Source organism: Euprymna scolopes, chromosome 25 (genome assembly GCF_053919585.1).
Source record: "Euprymna scolopes isolate OS-2025 chromosome 25, ASM5391958v1, whole genome shotgun sequence".
In the NCBI taxonomy this organism is placed as follows: Eukaryota; Metazoa; Mollusca; class Cephalopoda; order Sepiida; family Sepiolidae; genus Euprymna; species Euprymna scolopes.
In genome coordinates, this window is record NC_136506.1 from 84,818,915 (window position 1) to 84,832,311 (window position 13,397).

At 35.8% G+C, this 13,397-nt stretch overlaps 1 pseudogene; it reads right to left on the reverse strand.

Moving 5' to 3' along the window:
* Nucleotides 1–10,727: 10,727 nt before the first annotated feature.
* On the reverse strand, nt 10,728–10,865 carry LOC145247630 (U2 spliceosomal RNA; annotated as a pseudogene).
* Nucleotides 10,866–13,397: the final 2,532 nt, after the last annotated feature.

Consider the following 13,397-nt stretch of genomic DNA (forward strand, 5'->3'; position numbering starts at 1 on the left):
GATGTTATGAAAATATTTTAACGTAATCTCTTGAATTAAAGTTAAACATACAAAAGTCAAGTATCAGCGTTCACCTGTGCTCTAAAAAGAAATATTCATTCTGAACGCGCCCCTATCTTATAAATCAATTTACAGTTGATTTTATAGGTTGGTCTTTTCTGCTTGTGCGGTAATAAAGCTTCTCAAATCCGCTCGTGATGTTACGCTGTATTTTCATCGCAAGTGCTCGTCTGAGCTCCAATCTATGCTCCCCCTCACTAAACTTCCATGAGAAACACTCGTCTAGTTGAAAACACTATCAATAATTTTCCCCACTCTTTGTCTGCGCCTAAACTTAAACCTAAATTCCATGGACAAAGTTTCTTTCTTAGAACTGCACGTGTGTTGAACTCTCTTGTGTTAGCCTGCTTTTCAGCTGACTACAATATGGTCGTCTTCAAGTTCAACATAAAGTTCTTGATGAGCCGTTCCCCTTAAGTAATCCAATTTACCAAATTTCCACTACTAACGATTATTATGATATTGTCCCACTGACTACTGGACATTCGTTAGCACTTATCCTCGAGTGGCATCTGGGTTTTGATAAGTGGTGATTCCTATGTAAAAAATTTGGTGAAAATCAGGCTTCTTTCTATAATCTGATTTTTTCCGATTATCGATTTTCAATACTTATCAGACGCATTCCGTTACAAAACCTACGTAAGAACACTCCCAGACAGATGAAGTACCTTCGTGTGAAATTCCCCCCCCAAAAAAATAAGAAAGAAAAATTGGCCCAGCCATTTCCGAGTCTATAGGGAACAAACTCTCTCTTCTCTCTCTCTTCTCTCTCTCTCTCCCTCCCCCACACACACATTAGGTTGGTGCAAAAATAATGTCGTTTGTTTTACTTAAGTTGACCGTCAAAATAACATTATTTTTGCACCAACCTAATTATATATATATATATATATATATATATATATATATATATATATATATATATATATATACACACACACACACATAGCTACACAACTTCCGGCCCTTCATCCAGCATGCTTTGAATCGACCTGTTACGCACACCATTTGAAAAGGGAAAATTTTTCCGAAATTAATAATGGAATACGTCGCATGAAAACAAGTAAGACATTTTACCATACAACTGAATAAATATATATATATAAAATAATAATAATAAAAAAAATATATATATATATGTACTTATTGATTTGTAAATCGACACTTGTTCTCGTCTCCTCTTACCAACAGCGACTATAATTCATTCCTCGCATTGTGACAGCCTTCTAAATCTCTTTTACATATATATATATATATATATATATATATATATATATATATATATATATATATATATATATATATATATATATCGAGGAGTAAATTGTATGGGTAATAAGCGATTTTAAAAAAGGACAAAGCAATTTTTATTTTAGAAATATTATCTGCATAAATCGATCAAGTAGAGTTAAAAGTGATCCATGTGGGTGGCGGCTGTAAATGGCGACTGTTTTTCAGAATTCATTGGATGATGATGAGCGAGTTGAAGCCCCAATCATCATCATCATCATCATCATCATCATCATCATCATCATCATCATCATCATTCACTCCGTGACCCACGACCTACACCACTGTTACAACCCCCTTGCAATTTCCTGCCCTCCCCCATCTCTACTTTAAAAAAGGATCCAGCTGCTGCACTCATTTCTTGAACAGAGAGGCTAACACGTTAATCATCTTTTCTTTTTCTTTTTTTGCATTTTTAATTAAAATAAAATTAAATACCAGTTAAATGCAATTGTGCGTGGCAAGAACGATTCATTCTCAAGATGCGGCCACTAAATCAGCGCAATTAGCGACGAAGATGCGACTAAAATACTTAAGCGTGACCGACAAAATACTATTTCTAAACATAAACCTACTCCAGACCAACGGGAGTAGACAGACCAAATAAAATGCCATTTTTAACTTAAGCGTGATAGAGACGCGAAAATATTATCAAAATGTTAAGAGCAACAGACCAACGAAAATGCTATTCAATCTTCACGAGTGACAATTAAATAAAAAGATATTCTTAACTTAAAAGCGTGACAGACCAACGAAAATATTTCGAACTATAACGTGACAGATTGACAAAAAAAAAATATTTTCAAATTAAGCATACCAGCATTTCTATACGCGCATACACAACTGTATATGAAAAATTGATCTACATAAGTTGCGGCAATTAAATCAGTGCGTTTAACGCTGAGAATGCTGTTTAATAACTTAAGCGTGACCGACAGAACTTAAGCGAGTCTCTTATAGGAAGACGTGAATGCATCTCTGAATTGATCGGTAAAGAAAAGGAAAATTTAATCGCGAATTTTGCAGAAAAGAAAACAAATGAAAAATGAAAGAAAAACAAGGAAGAAAATGAAAAAAAAAAAACAAAAAAAAAACAAAGAACAAAAGACGAAGAATCGGCCAAGATATCGATAAATCAATCGATTGATTTTCGGTAAAAAAAAAAAAAAAAATTACCGCAAATTATCGAATCATTTCCTTAATGAAGCTGCCAGTCTTTTGCGGAAGGGGAGGACACTTGAACATGTAGCTAATGAACTTATTGCAACCTGCCTGTTCAAAATAAACACACACACACACACACACACACACACACACACACACACACACACACACACACACACACACACACACACACATCTCTATCTCTACTATTATATAAAAGTCACTTTGTCTGCACGTGTGTGTGTGTGTGTGTGTGTGAGTCTTTCCTCATAGGTTCCGAAACGGCTGAGCCTATCTTTTTCAAATTTCACACAAAGGTAATTTATATGTCTGGCAGTGTTCTTAGATATGGTTTGTACATGAATTCGTCCGATAAGCATCGAAAAACGAAAAATCCGACCTTAAAATAGTAAAAAAACTTTCCCCACTCTTTATCTATGCCTAAATCAAAACGTAGATTCCATGAACAAAGCTTCTTTCTTAGAACTGCACGCCTGTGGAACTCTGTTCCGTCTGCCTGCCTCCCACCTGACTACAACCTGGATGTCTTCAAGTCCAACGTAAACAAATTCCTGATGAACCGCCCCCTTAAGTAGACACTTTATTAAATCTCCACACTAACGTACTGTACTTACAATAACCCTTATCCCTGAGTGGCTTCCGGGCCTTGATAAATGGTGACCACCTTGTAAAAAAAAAAAGAAAAAAGTTTTTCTTTCAAAAATAATTTTTACAGGAGGATATTTCGGTTGCACCGACAAGAGAGATGATAAAATCGCAACAAATAATTTCCTCTTTGTTGACATCTAGAAACATAGCTCAGTGATAGAGCATTCGACTACAGTTCGAATGATTCCGTGTTCCTGATCATTTTATTTTAATTTTTTTCCTAATTAACGAATTCAATTTACAATAAAAGAAGTGTCATTTAAAATCACTGCAAATCATTTCTTTCTTTGTATATTTTAAAACTAAACATTAATCAGACGTGAGTTTCCAGGGCAATCATTTTCAAGCCCAAATATCAGCTGACGCGATATTGCAAAGAAACACAGACGGAATTTGATGAACTACATTATCATTATTATTTTTTTTAATTTTTAATTTATTTTTTTTGTTTTTTTGATTTTGCGAATTAGTCCATTGGGCAAATGATTCCTTATGTTAATATGCAATAGAGGATTGATTCTATAATAATACATACGCAAGTTGCATAAATTAAAATATCACGATCGAACAACGCCAGGCTTCAGTAAGTTATATATATATATATATATATATATATATATATATATAATTATTTCTCTACTATAATAATTAATTATATATATATATGTATGTGCGCGCGCGTGCTTGTGTGTGCATGTACTCTCTCTCCCTCCCTCCCTCCCTCTCTCTTTCTATGTGAAGCTCAATGTAATTACAGAGCATATAACAAATAAATGGTAAAAGTCTATATTTCACATTTCATGATGTTGACCATCTTACAATTTATTCCATTAATTACGTTTAGTTACTCTCCTAAACTCCTCAGCAACTATCAATCTATTAAAATATTAATGGATTGAAAGTTGCTATTTCTTCTGATGAGTTAAGGGCAGAATAGATTCATTCATTGATATAAGAATTAAATGATTGATTTTACGCTACGAAACATTTGCCATCAAGAATTGTGAATGTCAACGTTAGTTGTTATATATATATATATATATATATATATATATATATATATATATATATATATATATGGCAATATGAGTTACACAGAACTGATTTACAGTCTCGATTTGATGCTGAATCCTTCTGACCCCCCCCCCTCCTGCATTATTATGATTTTGTTTTCCTTTTTATTTTGCGACTTTTCACTTTGAGAAAAGTTCGATCTGCTCTCCCTCCGTCATTATTTTTTATTTATTTATTTATTTTATTTTATTTTTATTTATTTATTTATTTATTTATTTACGACTTTTTAAAATGTGTTTTTGCATGTAACAACCCGCGCAATTTATTAAATAGTATTTCAAGTTAAATTCAAATTTTACGATATCTTTTCTTTGGTAAATTGTTTGGTGAAAGTACAGAATAGTTACAAAGCACCCCTCCCCATGTTAAATAATAGGTTTCTAAATGATGACCTTATTATCTCAGCGCGCGTCGTTAAATGCAAAAGTACCTTTTTTGTCTTATCGTTATTTGTTGCTAATGAATAAATCTCACTTATACCGTCTGTATGTATCAAGTGTTTGCGCGAAACCCTTACCGGAATCTAAAACCGGAACTGGAAAAACGGTTTAAACACCAAAGCAAGCAAGACAGCAAGCACGCAAGCAAGATTATTTAAGTTTTCTAATTTCATATATATATATATATATATATATATATATATATATATATATATATATATATATATATATATATATATATATATATATATATATGGCAAGTAAACTACATAATTTTTCGCGTTTCAACCTCATAAGGATTCGTCAGGTTACTACCATGGACTGACGAATCTTCACGTGGATGAAACATAGAAAATTCTGTGCAGCTTAATTGTCATATTCTTTTGGATAACTTACGACCTAGCTCTATTTACGCATCGAGCACTGTCGAAGTAAATACTGAAAATATTTGCATAAATATTTATGTAGATATATAAAATAATGATAATAATAATAATGATAATAATGAAAAGATATATATATATATATATTAAATAAGCAGTAATGTATTGCTACACAGTCATGTGCTTGTTTCGGTCAGTTAGTTCCCAATAAGTAGAGAACTCATCAAGCTGTCTAGCTTATATGAAAGCAAACTGCGCAATCTATAAACTCACACACACGCGCGCGCGCGCGCACACACACACGCACGCGCGCGCACACACACGCACACACACATATATATATATATTATATGTAAATTTGTTTATACAGGGTGACCCAAGAAGACATTCAATTGTTTTTCTGAGCATTTTACAGTCAACGGAGAAAAAAAGGCCAAAGGCCCTAGTGTTTTCATGTGATGTTTTGAATATAATAAACTAGTTATGACAAAATTTTCATTTCATATATTTTCAGATCGTCTACTGTGGCGTCTCTCCACAAAGGAAAGTCAGGAAGGGGTGGTTGGCAGTGTCCAGTGTGGAGTTGGAGGTAAGCCGACTGGCAAGCATATTAGCCTTCTCAGTTGCAGAACAAACAATCTCATGATTGTTGGATAGTGGGGGAATTGTTGATTGCCCATTATTTACTACACTGTTGTAGATTTTCCAGAAGTCACGGGTTCCTAATTTCTGTGCTTCGATGCGTTTTTTTAGTGGTTTCAGTAAATTCTCTCTTAGCTGTCGCTATTTCTTTCTTACAGTTACTTCTGGCTTCTATATACTTCTGCCTGTTTGTTTTTGTTTTTGCAAGTGCATTGGTATTCATATTAAAAACTCTATTTTCTACTTACTTAAAAAGAAAATACAACTTTGCTATATATGGGTCGTGGAATTGCATTTATCTGCAAAAGATCTAGCTAATTTGCATATTCTTTTAAACATTCATTTTAATTAATTCCCTATTAGTTTTCGGTTTTCTTATGGGATGATCATCTTTAATTAAGTATTATGTGTAATTATATTCATGCAGATATTCTACATGATTTATACTTACGTACAGAAGTTATAGTAAAAACAAACCTCTTTTTATATATATTATGCATATGCATACATATATTTGTTTAACAATTTTTGCTTACCGAACTCTTCTGTAAGTTTTTGGTCTACAGACATGAAACTTAATATATAGAATGCAAAACTTTATATTTGAGTTTAAGCCGGAGAAAATCGGCACAAAAGTGTGAAAATTAAAGAAATGGTATTTGCCAAGTGAAAGTCGAACGACGGCATTACGAATATGCATGTGTAACGTAATAGCATTTGGTTCATATTTTAATTTTAAGCTCTTCAGCAAACATGTCTTCATAGCTAAGGCATTAACATTAAAGGAAAAACTAAGTAGTAAGCTAAACGCTTTGGTTTCGATTCTCGGTGGTGGCGAGAATGTTATTAACGTTTCGTCCCTATTTCAGCGGACATCATCAGGATTGAGTTAACAAAATGCTGAGAAAACAGGTCACAGACCACATACGAGTGAGGGGGGAATTTATGTACCTTATTACACTTGAAAAGAATTGACAAAAGTGCGTGACAACATTTGTAAATTCTTTACTAGGACAAGAAAGAAAATAAAGTTCCTTCCCTCCTAACTCGCATGTGGTCTGTAACCTGTTTCCTCAGCATTTTTTGTAACTCAATCCTGATGATTGTCTGTAACCTGTTTCCTCAGTATTTTTTGTAACTCAATCCTGATGATTGTCTGTAACCTGTTTCCTCAGTATTTTTTGTAACTCAATCCTGATGATTGTCTGTAACCTGTTTCTTCAGTATTTTTTGTAACTCAATCCTGATGATTGTCTGTAACCTGTTTTCTCAGTATTTTTTGTAAATCAATCCTGATGATTGCTTGTAACGTGTTTCCTCAGTATTTTTTGTAACTCAATCCTGATGATTGTCTGTAACGTGTTTCCTCGGTATTTTTAACTCAATCCTGATGATTGTGTGTAACCTGTTTTCTCAGTATTTTTTGTAAATCAATCCTGATGATTGTCTGTAACCTGTTTCCTTGGTATTTTTTGTAACTCAATCCTGATGATTGTCTGTAACCTGTTTCCTCAGTATTTTTTTTTAACTCAATCCTGATGATTGTCTGTAACCTGTTTTCTCAGTATTTTTTGTAAATCAATCCTGATGATTGCCTGTAACCTGTTTCCTCAGTATTTTTTGTAACTCAATCCTGATGATTGTCTGTAACCTGTTTCCTTGGTATTTTTTGTAACTCAATCCTGATGATTGTCTGTAACCTGTTTCCTCAGTATTTTTTGTGACTCAATCCTGATGATTGTCTGTAGCCTGTTTCCTTGGTATTTTTTTGTAACTCAATCCTGATGATTGTCTGTAACCTGTTTCCTTGGTATTTTTTGTAACTCAATCCTGATGATTGTCTGTAACCTGTTTCCTTGGTATTTTTTGTAACTCAATCCTGATGATTGTCTGTAGCCTGTTTCCTTGGTATTTTTTGTAACTCAATCCTGATGATTGTCTGTAACCTGTTTCCTCAGTATTTTTTGTGACTCAATCCTGATGATTGTCTGTAGCCTGTTTCCTCAGTATTTTTTGTGACTCAATCCTGATGATTGTCTGTAACCTGTTTCCTTGGTATTTTTTGTAACTCAATCCTGATGATTGTCTGTAACCTGTTTCCTTGGTATTTTTTGTAACTCAATCCTGATGATTGTCTGTAACCTGTTTCCTTGGTATTTTTTGTAACTCAATCCTGATGATTGTCTGTAGCCTGTTTCCTTGGTATTTTTTGTAACTCAATCCTGATGATTGTCTGTAACCTGTTTCCTCAGTATTTTTTGTGACTCAATCCTGATGATTGTCTGTAGCCTGTTTCCTCAGTATTTTTTGTGACTCAATCCTGATGATTGTCTGTAACCTGTTTCCTTGGTATTTTTTGTAACTCAATCCTGATGATTGTCTGTAACCTGTTTCCTTGGTATTTTTTGTAACTCAATCCTGATGATTGTCTGTAACCTGTTTCCTCAGTATTTTTTGTGACTCAATCCTGATGATTGTCTGTAGCCTGTTTCCTTGGTATTTTTTGTAACTCAATCCTGATGATTGTCTGTAGCCTGTTTCCTTGGTATTTTTTGTAACTCAATCCTGATGATTGTCTGTAACCTGTTTCCTTGGTATTTTTTGTAACTCAATCCTGATGATTGTCTGTAACCTGTTTCCTCAGTATTTTTTGTGACTCAATCCTGATGATTGTCTGTAGCCTGTTTCCTTGGTATTTTTTGTAACTCAATCCTGATGATTGTCTGTAACCTGTTTCCTTGGTATTTTTTGTAACTCAATCCTGATGATTGTCTGTAACCTGTTTCCTCAGTATTTTTTGTGACTCAATCCTGATGATTGTCTGTAGCCTGTTTCCTTGGTATTTTTTGTAACTCAATCCTGATGATTGTCTGTAACCTGTTTCCTTGGTATTTTTTGTAACTCAATCCTGATGATTGTCTGTAACCTGTTTCCTCAGTATTTTTTGTGACTCAATCCTGATGATTGTCTGTAGCCTGTTTCCTTGGTATTTTTTGTAACTCAATCCTGATGATTGTCTGTAGCCTGTTTCCTTGGTATTTTTTGTAACTCAATCCTGATGATTGTCTGTAACCTGTTTCCTTGGTATTTTTTGTAACTCAATCCTGATGATTGTCTGTAACCTGTTTCCTCAGTATTTTTTGTGACTCAATCCTGATGATTGTCTGTAGCCTGTTTCCTTGGTATTTTTTGTAACTCAATCCTGATGATTGTCTGTAACCTGTTTCCTTGGTATTTTTTGTAACTCAATCCTGATGATTGTCTGTAACCTGTTTCCTTGGTATTTTTTGTAACTCAATCCTGATGATTGTCTGTAACCTGTTTCCTTGGTATTTTTTGTAACTCAATCCTGATGATTGTCTGTAGCCTGTTTCCTTGGTATTTTTTGTAACTCAATCCTGATGATTGTCTGTAACCTGTTTCCTTGGTATTTTTTGTAACTCAATCCTGATGATTGTCTGTAACCTGTTTCCTCAGTATTTTTTGTGACTCAATCCTGATGATTGTCTGTAGCCTGTTTCCTTGGTATTTTTTGTAACTCAATCCTGATGATTGTCTGTAACCTGTTTCCTTGGTATTTTTTGTAACTCAATCCTGATGATTGTCTGTAACCTGTTTCCTCAGTATTTTTTGTGACTCAATCCTGATGATTGTCTGTAGCCTGTTTCCTTGGTATTTTTTGTAACTCAATCCTGATGATTGTCTGTAACCTGTTTCCTTGGTATTTTTTGTAACTCAATCCTGATGATTGTCTGTAACCTGTTTCCTCAGTATTTTTTGTGACTCAATCCTGATGATTGTCTGTAACCTGTTTCCTCAGTATTTTTTGTGACTCAATCCTGATGATTGTCTGTAACCTGTTTCCTTGGTATTTTTTGTAACTCAATCCTGATGATTGTCTGTAACCTGTTTCCTCAGTATTTTTTGTAACTCAATCCTGATGATTGTCTGTAACCTGTTTCTTCAGTATTTTTTGTAACTCAATCCTGATGATTGTCTGTAACCTGTTTCCTCAGTATTTTTTGTGACTCAATCCTGATGATTGTCTGTAGCCTGTTTCCTCAGCATTTTTTAGCAGGTTACAATCATCAGGATTGAGTTACAAAAAATGCTGAAGCACCTTTTTTGGTCCACACATAACCCTGCCAACCATCCACTCCCTGGCTTTCCTTTGTGGACGGACGCAACACTAGACGATCTGAAAATCACTCCTTCTCAGGTGCATGCTATCATAAGAAATCTTGACACTGCAAAAGCATGTGGACCTGACCTCATCCCGGCTGTGCTATTAAAAAAGTGCTCCGCCGAAGTAGCTCTAGTTCTCTCCAAACTTTGCAACAAATGCCTTAATGAATCTTGCTTTCCTGCCTGCTGGAAAACTGCTTCTGTAGTACTAAACCCAGTAAATTATTGCCCCATTAGCCTCCTCCCACTCTTCGCCAAAATATTTGAAACCATAATTAACCAATCTCTAGTCCATCACCTTACAGATGCTTAACTTCTGACTGACCAACAATATTGATTTAGGCAATCCCGTTCCACAGAAGACATTCTAACTATATACCAGTCACTGGACAAAGCAGGGGAGGGTAGAGCGGTAGCTCTAGATATATCTAAAGCTTTTGACAGGGTATGGCATGAAGGTCTTCTCAGCAAAATAAGATCATATGGTATCACTGGAAGAATACATAACATAATTAAATCGTTCTTAGATAAGAGAACAAGGCCGATAGCCATTAGTCGCATGCTCTCATGTAATGAATGAATGCGTGAATGTAGGATTGACATGAAATTCTTAAAGATAAACTAAAATATCCGAAAAATGGGCTGAAATGACTTAAATAAATAAAAAGTAAATTATTTTGAATGACTTTAATGAATTTAAGGATGAATTGTATTAACTTAAGAATGACTTAAATACTTAAAAAATAATTGGGATCCTTAAAAAAACAACTTGAATGATCTGGAGAATGACGTGAATGGCTTTGAGATTGACTGGTTTTAAAGTGGGTAATCATTTTACATGAAACTAATAGAGAAAAGTGATCCCCCACTTTATATTACAAAGTTACAAACATTAGTACAGCATGTAGTAAGAACTGATACTACACTTTGATCTTGGCCAAAAGGCCAAGAAAAGGGTATTTATTTGCTCCCCCACCGATCAAATTAGGCACAAGGCCGATTTTTAACGTGAGGAGTGAAGGGGAAATTGGGGCGAACTCCCCGGGGAGTGGGGGAACTGGATAGTGATAATTGGTATGAAGGGTTGCCTCTACATTGACCAAAGTCTTATATGTGGGATTGCCCCACTTAGTGTCTTTGCTTGCAGTATCTGCCGGGGCAGATACTAAACTTTGATGTTGGCAAAAAGGCCAAGAAAGGGGTATTTATTTGCTCCCCCACCGAGCAAATTAGGCACAAGGCCGATTTTTAATGTGAGGAATGAAGAGGAAATGGGGACCAACTCCCCGGGGAGTAGGGGAGCTGGATAGTGACAATTGGTATGAAGGGTTTCCCTTACATTGACCAAGGTCTTATATGTGGGGTTTCCCCCACATATGGTCTTTGCTTGCAGTATCTGCCGGAACAGATACTACAATAAGAACAGCATGTATTAACAACAGACCTTTGATCTTAATTCAAAAGGTCAAGCACAAAAGTGTTACGGACAGACCGACCGACCGACCGACCGACCGACAGACGGACGGACGGACCGAAGGAGTGACTTATAGAGTCGCTTGCACGCGACTAAAAATCCAGGTTGTCCTCTACGGTCGTACATCTAAACAATCTATATATCTATAAAAGTGAACGTGTCTGTCTGTCTGTCTGTCTGTGTGTCTGTGTGTCTGTCTGTCTGTGTACATTTCCCTACGCAATAACTCTGTCAATTTTTAGTCTATAGACTCGAAATTTGAAATACCGGGTACTGAGATTTGGGAAAATCGATGTGACGGGTGTCAGCCAGAAATTTGGCTGTTAAGGGGTCAAATTTCAACGATTTGACCTTTAAGAACTCTACCAAACTCCTCCGACAATTTTGGGTCTAGACACTTGAAATTTTAGATATAGGTTCCTTGAACATGGATCTTACTTAATAAAATGATTTGAGTCCGAAACAATAAATTTTAAGGGGTCATAATAGGGGTCAAAGTTTTTAAAAATTAACCATTTTTTTGTTTTATTTTTGCTTTTTTTGCACAGCATACACCTCCAAACACCCGAGCAACGCCGGGCACCCCTGCTAGTATGATATAAATGCGGGAATGCCTCAGGAGTCTATCCTTGGATCTCTGTTATTCCTAATATTCATAAATTACCTCCCTGACAACATTGCCTGTGAGATGGGTATATATGCTGACGACACCACGCTCTATAACACACGACAGGAAAACATATCTAAAGAAATGGCAGAAACACTGGAGGATGACCTCTGATCTGTAGTGGAATGGGGACATAAATGAATGGTCAAATTCAATACTGCCAAGACAAAACTCGTTTCCTTCAATAATTACAAGAAACCTTCTCTACCACCAATAGCAATGGGCAATGACTCTCTATCTGAAAGGACATCTTTTAAACTCCTCGGCCTAACGCTCACAGGAAACATGAGTTGGAAAAATTACATTGAGAGTATCGCCAGGACCGCTACAAAGAAGGTGGGTTCTCTCTACTGTGAGGAAAGATGCTAATGCCCGAAAGTATCCTATACCTCTATAAGGCCACCATTCGCACATGTACGGAGTATTGTTGTTATATTTGGGCTGGTGCATCTGCCACTAGTCTCTCGCTCATAGACAACGTTCAAAAGAGAGTAGCCAACCTGATAGGTCCTGAACTGTCATCTAAGCTTCAGCCTCTGTCCCATCGACGAAACGTTGCATCCCTCTGCCTGTTCTACAAGTAATTTAACGGTGGTTGCTCTGACGGACTGCAAGCACTTGTACCCCCTCGACGTAAATACTCCCGGCGAACCCGAGAAGCAGCTAAATCCCACCCCTACACAGTAGAGATCCTTAGATGTAAGAGAGCCTTCTACTCCAGTAGTTTCTTCCCCAGGACAGCTAGACTTTGGAATTCCCTTCCGGGTCCCTGCTTCCCCAACTGTACTGACATGCAGAAGTTTGAGTGTAACGTGAACCTACAGCTCGCTGCCCAATTCCCTAAACAGTACCCCTGATGCCTACGTCCCTGATAGTAGTCCCCTACAACAAAGTGGCAATGTGCCTTGTTTGGGGTGAAAATGTAATAAAAATTTTTTTTTAAAAAACTAGTTAATAGGAGTATATAGAGATAGGGCTTGGTTGTTGGGGGCCTATGTTTTATTAAACCGACATAATAAAAACACGTAAATTTCCAAGTTTTTTAAAAATTGTTTTGCAGTTAATGGAAAAAAATTAAGAAATTTACGTGCAAAGTTTGAACCTACAGACCACGTCATGAAAAAAAAAGAAAAAAAAAAACACGCTATCAACTTACCCACAGTAGAATTTTCAGAGCCCATTGTTCTATTATTGTTGCTTAGCGACAAAATGGAAAAATGGCTTTACCGATGATAAATAAATAAAAATAACGGTTTCGATTATTGGTAATTATCGGGGGTATCTTGAGACAAAACTTAACTAAGATCACTCCCAGACTTACACATTAAGGTTCAGTAAATTTTAAAGAA